Here is a 9142-nt window from a genome sequence, read left to right as displayed (position 1 = left end):
TATATAATATACGCGCCTGCAGTGATGTGCAGAATGCGTGTACACGCGACTGTAACTGAGGAAACCCGCGTATACGCGGGTTCACTTAGTACAACTTGCGTATATACGCTTCTGTAATCCAGAAAAACAGCGTATCTGAGGATTTTCAAGAAAAATAAAAAATACAGACTGAAAAAACTGGAAAAGCTTAGAGTTCAAGAACAGATCAGACAGTCAGAGCCAGCAAACAGAGGGGCTGAGCCTTGATTGGCTTGAAGACTACCCAAACTAGGAACAACAAGAGTGTTGTCCCCAGCGGAGTCGCCAATTCTGGTTGAGGGGAAAGTACCCCTAGGGTCCTTTGGGTTAAGACTCTACCAGACTGAAAATTGCTTATTCAAAGAAACACACACACAACCATTATCTTTACTGTAAGAAAATTCTAATGTTAAGGGTACGTACCGAAGGTCCTACGTTCGAGAAGGCCTTTAGGGTCCAAACCCTTCTTGGAGTTCCCTTCTTCTCCTTTGACCTGTAAAACAAACAAATCAAAGAACACAACAGTACATGGACAAATACTTATATATAAACCACCTTCATGCTATAAAGTTAGTTATAAAAATCTTTGAGTAACTACTTGCATAAGAATTCAAAACAAGAATCTCATAAGCATAAAGAAAGATTTTTTCGAGAACCAAGACGTGTTTCTTTATATAAAGGCAAGTAAAGTACATATAACGGAAAGATTTCACCTGAAACACCTTCAGTAGGCTCCAAGCAAAGCTTCCTCCCGGATTCGTTCCAGCGTCAAGCCTCCAACAAGAGCTCCTTCCAAGTCTTACTCAATGGTGATATAAAGGATGAATGATCACCAATACACATGGAAACAAGGGTTTCCTATGCAATATGGGGGAAGTGCAGAAAGCACCAAGGACTTCAGACCTGGTCTAAGGGGAAAATCTCAGCATAATAATCTTGCTCTCTTTTCTCTCTCTCTAGGCCTTCCCTTTGATGTCTTTTTATACCATCTCCAAAGTAGTTTTTTAGTTAGGAGTTGGTTGGGAACAGTTGGGACACGGGCACTAACAGGTGATCAGCAGGTAAAACCCGCGATCTCCACCCGAAAATAAGGAATTATTTATTTTTTTAAGTGTTTTAATACATACACGCAGGTTGGGTATACACAGACCCGCGTGTACACGGGTTTAACTCAGGGCAATGTCGCGTATAGGGAATAAAACACTGTTTTTTAAATTTTAGGACCAGGTCTGGAAGGAGGGGTTGCCCTAGGCCATGAGTGCAGCATCACAAACCATAAGAGTGAGATTTGGAGCTATAACAATGCCGATGGTGCGTTGAAGCATCGTAACTAGAACTTTGTTGACAACTTCCACTTGGCCATTGGCCTGGGGATAATATGGTGTCGAGCTATCATGCCGCAAGCCTCGCTGGGTCGTTAACTCAGTCGTCATATGATTATGGAAATGTTTGTCATGATCAGTGACGATAGCCTGAGGGACTCTGAATCGTGAGATGACATGATTAAATAAAAATTGTGCCGCTTTGTGACCGTCTTCAGATAGTGTAGGCATTGCCTCGGCCCATTTTGTGAAATAATTAATGGCAACAATGATATACCCATGCCCCTCGGCCGAGCGAGGGTTACAGGTCATATAATCAATGCCCCATTTGGCAAAAGGGCCGACGGTAACGACAGGGTGCAATGGAGCGGGGGGCGTGCACATCTTCCGTTGGTAGATTTGGCACTCATGACAAGAGCGGATGATAAGAATGCAATCCTTGAAGATAGAGGGCAAAAAATAACCAGCACGGAGAATCTTCTTAGCAGTAGCATACCCGGACATATGACCACCACAGGCGCCAGAATGGCAGTCATTTAGAACTCGTTCAGCTTCCTCGAATGTTAAGCATCGGCGGAGAACAGAGTCGGTGCCAGATGGTACAGGGTGTCCCCGATAATGCGATAAGGTTGATAATGATGGTGAATCCATCACCGAGCGTCCTTGGACAGGTCAGGACGAAAAGAGGACGTCTGGAGATAGACAATAATATCCCCGTACCAAGGATCAAGGGTGCTGATCAGGAACAGAGTTTCATCCGTAATATGGTCCTCTAACTGGTAGGGCACGGTAATGGATGGCAGAGAGCAAAACAACTCAGCAAAGACGAGGGACTTCTTAGACTTGGCAGTGGTGAACTCCAAGTCGAACTCTTGGAGGATGAAAATCCACTTTGAGTATTTTCCCCCCAGTAACTGATGTGACAGGATGTACGTCATTGGGTTGCAATCAGAAATCACCGTCGTGGTACGCAATAAAATATAGTGGCGGAAACGCTGGACAGCGCAAACGGCAGCCAAAGCCAACTTCTCGACATAGGCGTATCGAGTTTCCATATCTAGTAAATTGCGGCTGAGATAATAAACGACATGCTTATTGTCATCAACATCATCTTGAACTAGAACCATGCCAATAGTGGTATCGGCAGCGGCTAAATACAGAGTGTAGTCACGGTGATAATCACGGGGATGCAACAACAGAGCAGAAACAAGGAGGGCCTTGAGGCACTGGAATGACTCTTGTGCAGCAGAATCCCAAGAAAAGGGGTATCCTGCTTTAATAACTGCGTATAGCCTTTGGCCACTTTGGCATAATTCAGAATGAATCGTCATAAAAAATTCGCTTTACCCTGCAAACTCTGCAATTGTTGTAAAGAAGCAGGGGGAGGGAGATTCAGGATGGCTTCGACTTTAAGGGGATTGAGATGGATACCCTCCCGGGAGATGATGAACCCGAGAAGTCTGCCTGACTCAACGCAGAAGACACACTTATGCAGATTAAGCCAGATACGATAGTGTCGACAGCGGAGGAAAATTTCGCGAAGGTGAGCTGGATGGTCCTAGCGCTTTGCTGAATGAGCTGGAAGATCATCCAGGTAAGGCTACACAATGTGTTGAATATCATGGAATGCATAAGACATTGCGCGCTGGAAGGTGGCACCGACATTCTTTAAACCGAAGGGGAGCTTTTTATAAGCGAAAGTGCCCCACGGACAGATAAAGGTGGTCTTGTGTTGATTCGCAGGCGAAATATTAATCTGGTTATAACCAGAAAAGCCGTCCATAAATGAATATATCTCACTCCCGGCACACTCATCAATGAGCTGGTCAATGAAGGGTGTAGGGTAGTTATCTTTGGGACAGGCGCGATTAATATCACGATAATCAACACATACCCTAATAGTGCCCTGCTTTTTAGTCACAAGAACAATATTAGAAACCCAATCTATGAGTGGGATGGGGTAAATGAAGCCGGCTTTAAGAAGCTTTTCAACTTTCACTTTAATAGTTGCGGCCTTTCGGGGGTGCACGGGGCGTAGACGCTATCGAACAGGTTTGGCACCTGGATATGTAGGTATCTCATGCACCATGATGCTAGGATCAATGCCAGGCATCTCTTCATAAGACCAAGCAAACACATCACGAAATTCGTGAAAAAGATCAGTATAAAGCTTAATCTCTTCCGGAGTACAAGTTACTCCGACATGGATATGCTCGATGTTGACACCTAATCCGAAACGGATGAGGTGAAGCCGGACAGTCATCTAGAAGATGAACTGATCCGTTTTGTATTTGTATAAATAAATTACTAGCTAATGAATAAATCAATCAGTGCTTTCTCTCGTTCAATTGCTGGAGTTACCCTGGCCTGACATGGTATCAGAGCACAGGTCCCAAATTGGTTGTAACTCCTGGTCTGTTCTGTCCTGAACGCCTCTGGCCTGACACTGCTCACTGACTGCCAGAGACTGCGCCTCTGGAGACTGCGCCCTCAGACCTTGAGTACTGGCGCCCTGAGTTGATCCGTTCATTCCCTGGAATGCTGCGTTGAGGTCCGTTACACCTATGCGTTGATGCTGTTGAACTGAGAACTGAGGTATCGTTTTCTTTTAATGGTGACTGTGGTATGCGTTCAAGATTTTGGCTGCCTTCTTAGTTTAATCAAGACTGACGGTGAATGCTTTGAAGACATGGTAGAACAGTTGTTGGTTGGGTTTATTACTCTACCCCCATCTCACCTGAAATATGACTGTGGTTTATGGTAGAACAGTCTATTGCTGCGTTTAAAAAAAAAAAAAAGAACTGTGGTTTATTACTGCGTATTGCTGCGTTCTTTTTCGTTTTTTAATGACTGCATTGAAGCAATGTATTGAAGACCTGAGTTTAAACGTATTGAAGACCTGGTATATTGAACTGTGACTGCGCCTTTTATTAAATCGCTGTGATATATAGAACAGTGACTGCGTTTTTTAAAGAACTGTGGGTATATTCATTGAAATATTTGCTATTCAATGATGAATGGAATACGGCCAACCTTCTGGCTCTTTTGGCATTCCAGTGAAAGCCTGTAATGTATCGTATAGTAATGGTCACTGCCTTTTGTAATGGTCATCGAAGACTGCGTTGTATTAATTGAAGACTGCGTTTTGTAATGGTCATCGAAGACTGGGTATTGTAATGGTCATCGTTCTTGAAATATCTGTTGAAGACTGTGTTGATAAGACTGCGTTTTTAATGAAGACTGCGTTTTTTTTTTTTATTATTGAAGCATGAAAACTGAACTGTGGTTTGTAAAGACTGCTTTGTCGGCCTTGATGTGAGTTGTGACATGTCGGTTCTCGTCAGGGTGATATAAGAAGTGCAAGAACGTCATTGCGCGGAGTAAGTTTGATAAGGCAAGGACGTTGAAGGTCAATCTCTATAAATTGCATGCTGTGGGTACATATGTGGCAGCATATATATTATGCGATAAAGGGTATGGTATTGCATCATATGTAGCAGCATATATATTATGCGTAAGAACCGAGTTTTTTTTTGAAACAGTGTTTGCGTGAAAGACAAGGCCGAGTACTGTGTTTTCATGTCATATATATATACCACAGTGTTTTCATGTCAGCGGATACCACAGTGTTTTCATGTCATATATATATATGTGAGCGCCTTTTTTTGAACAGTGATATACATTGATATTTGAGCGCCCTTTGATTTTTAAACAATGATATATGTGATTGAGCGCCCTTTGATTTTTTGAGCAGTGATATATATAATGCATAAGGCAATCATATAAGGATTTTTTTCTCTCAACAGAAGTGTTTTTGGCAGAGATATTTTTTTTCAGAAGGATTTTGTTTACAGAAGTTTTTGGCAGAAATATTTTGTTACAGTATGCATTCAATAGAAAGAAGAAGATACTTCAGAGGCAGGGGGGGCAGACACCCTCAAGAAGAAAAGGCAGACTTACATTGCATTCGCTGCAAACAAAAAGGATGTCATGATGCTTCTACATGCAAGCTACCATGGGAAAGGATTGAGCAGAGAAGAAATCAGCAGAAAGGTAAAACTGATGACTCAGACAAAGGTAAAGCCCCTGAATCCGCTCACTATATTGAGGCACAATGTAACATTGGAGTAAATGAAGACTTGTTTAATGCTTCACTTGCTTCTTCGAAAAATGACTGGTTGCTTGATTCAGGAGCAACCTGTCATATGACTCATAGGAAAGATTTTTTTGAAGATTTCACTGATAATGTTGATGGAGCAGTATACTTTGCAGATCAGTCAAAAATCAAGCCATCAGGGCTTGGCACAGTCAGGCTTAAACTGCCTGGTCTTCCAGACTTTCTTCTGGATCATGTTCTATATCTCCCACAGCTCAAGAGAAACTTGCTGTCCCTGGTCCACATCCGCCAGCAAGGTCACTCCATTCATATGTTTGATGGAAAGCTTGAGGTAAGAAAGGCATCTGACCATTCACTTGTCATGAGGGGTATAGAAGAAGAAAGACTTCTTAAACTGCAAGGAACCTCTGCTCATGCACAACATTTTTCATATATTTCTCATCATGATGAAGGTACACTTCCATCAAGTTTATTATGGCATGCTAGATTTGGACATCTAAACTATGATAGTCTCCGCTTGTTGAAGAAAAATGGTGTTGCTGGTTTGCCTACAATTCCTAGAAAACATAAACAATGTGATGCTTGCATTCTAGGAAAGCATAGCAAACAGTCTTTTCATGATTCACATTCAAGAGCACATAGGAAGCTTGAACTTATTCATTCAGATTTATGTGGTCCAATGCCTGTTCCTTCTGCAAATGGAAATAAGTATATAATGACATTTATTGATGATTACACCAGAATGTGTTGGGTTTATTTATTGAAGAACAAATCTGATGCTTTTCAAACATTCAAGAATTTTCATAAGTGGATTGAAAATGATGCACAATCTCATATTGGGTCTATTCGCACTGATAATGGAAAAGAATATACATCAAATGAATTTGAACACTATCTTCGCCAACATGGGATTAAACATCAAACAACTGTGCCTTATAATCCTCAACAGAATGGTGTAGCTGAAAGAATGAACAGAACAATTTTGAATATGGTACGATCCATGCTTTTCTTCAAAAATGTAAAGACAATGTTTTGGGCTGATGCTGTTCTATGTGCTGCATATATAAAGAATAGATGTCCATCTAGTGCTATAAGAAACAAGACTCCTTATGAATTGTGGTATGGACATGTTCCTTCGGTAAAACATCTCAGGATATTTGGTTCCACCTGTTATGCTTTAATACCAAAGGTACATAGAAACAAACTTGGTGCTAGAAGTCGTAAGTGTATCTTCCTAGGGTATTCAAACACATCTAAAGCATACCGCCTTTATGATGAAGTAAATAAAAAGTTTGTTTTATCTAGAGATGTCATTTTTCTTGAATCATCCAAATCTGACAGTGTTGTTGAGCGGCAACTTGATCGCTTGGATAGATTCACAAAACCAAAATCATTTCAAGAGTTTGATAATCAGATTCCACATCTTGAAGGGGGGATTCCTATACTAGATCAACATGTGGAATCTTCTTCTGAAGAACAATCTCCCCTGCATGACACTCCAACAACGGATGATGCTTTAAGTGATGTAATTGATAGAATTGGGAGACTCAATCTTGATTCAGACCCAACTCCATCAACAGAACAGCCTGGACCATCTCAGAAAGGTCCTCCAAAGTGGCTGACAAAGACACTTGAAAGTGTTCATCCTGATGAAATTGGAAAAACAGGAACCAGAAATTCAAACCGACAAGATGGAGGTGATGTAGATAACTCTAATTCACCTGTTGATATGGATGTTACTTATGATTGTGAATTGAACTTGTCTACGGATTTTGAACCAACTTCCTTCAAAGAAGCTGCTTCTCATGATGAATGGAAAGAAGCGATGCAGAAGGAGTATGATGCCCTCATAAAGAATGGCACTTGGAAGCTGGTTGATCCTCCATTTGGAACCAAACCAATTGGCTGCAAGTGGGTCTACAAGAACAAGTACAAAGCTGATGGCTCACTTGACAAGCACAAAGCTAGGCTTGTGGCAAAAGGTTTTGCACAGAAGGAAGGGGTCGATTATGAGGAAACTTTTGCTCCCACAGCAAAATGGGCCACCATCCGGACACTCTTTGCACTAGCTGCTCAGAACGGTTGGAAAGTCCATCAAATGGATGTAAAAACTGCATTCTTGAATGGAGATCTAAAAGAGAATGTTTTTATGTCCCAGCCTGAAGGATTTGCTGTGAAAGGACATGAACACAAAGTATGCAAACTTGTGAAGTCCTTGTATGGCCTCAAACAAGCACCACGAGCCTGGTATGAAAAACTAACTGAGCATCTTCTGAAACTCAACTTCAATCATTTTGATCTTGATGATGCAACTTTATTTGTCAAGAAAGTTGGCAAAACAGTTGTATATCTTGTGGTATATGTAGATGATCTTTTAATGACAGGGAACAATGAAAGCTATATTGCATCCATAAAGAAAGAATTAGGAATTTTTTTTGAAATGACTGATTTGGGCTATGTTCATTACTATCTTGGCATTGAAGTAACCCAACACCCAAAGTCCATATTTCTTTCTCAAAAGAAATACATTGGAGATTTGTTATACAGATTTGGCATGACAGAGTGCAATCCCCTTTCTACTCCAATGGAACAAAACTTGAAGCTCACATCTACTGAAGGAAAGGAATTTGAGGATGCAACTAAGTATAGACAGCTTGTAGGAAGTCTCATCTACCTCACTACTACCAGACCAGACATTTCATTTGCTGTTGGAATCCTCTCCAGGTTTATGCAAAGGCCTTGTGAGGGACATTGGTCTGCTGCAAAAAGAGTCCTAAGGTACTTGAAGGGAACTCAAGACCTTGGAATCAAGTATACACAGGTGGACGACTTCAACTTGATTGGATACTCTGATTCGGACTTCGATGGAGACAAAGAAACTGGGGTATCTACTTCAGGATATGCTATGAGTCTTGGATCAGGAGCTGTCTCCTGGAGATCACGCAAACAATCAGTACCAGCAGATTCCACAACAGAAGCAGAATACGTGGCAGCAGCTGAAGCAACGAAAGAAATTGTGTGGCTCAGGAAAATTCTTGAAGATTTGCAGGTAAAACAAATACAATCAACTCCACTCATGATTGATAACACATCTGCAATAAAGTTGGCCAAGAACCCAAAGTTCCATGATCGTACTAAGCACATCAATACTAAATATCATTTGATCAGACATCATGTTGAGGCCAAAATAATCCATCTCCGTCATTGTTCCACAAACGAGCAAATTGCAGACATCTTCACCAAAGCGCTTGGAAGAGAAAAGCTTGAAAGATTCAGAATGATGCTTGGACTCGCCAACATCCCTTCAGATTAAGGGGGGGAATGTTGACACCTAATCCGAAACGGATGAGGTGAAGCCGGACAGTCATCTAGAAGATGAACTGATCCGTTTTGTATTTGTATAGATAAATTACTAGCTAATGAATAAATCAATCAGTGCTTTCTCTCGTTCAATTGCTGGAGTTACCCTGGCCTGACACTCGACAATCCCCGGTTTAACAGAGATGTTGATTGGTTGAGTTTGCATAATGTTTCCCATATTCCCTTTAGAAGACACTTGATGAACTTGGATGGGTGTCTGAAGGGGTTGAGATGGGAGACAAGGAGCAAACCGCTCGAGACAAGTAAGCATTTCCCGATGGGCAGGGAGAAACGAGGAACGGTGGTGATGATCAGACCAAGGGGG

The sequence above is a fragment of the Pinus tabuliformis genome, chromosome 8 (assembly GCF_031772625.1).
Source record: "Pinus tabuliformis cultivar Carrire ecotype Pingquan chromosome 8, CPIR1, whole genome shotgun sequence".
Lineage (NCBI taxonomy): Eukaryota > Viridiplantae > Streptophyta > Pinopsida > Pinales > Pinaceae > Pinus > Pinus tabuliformis.
This window is presented reverse-complemented; position numbering follows the sequence as displayed.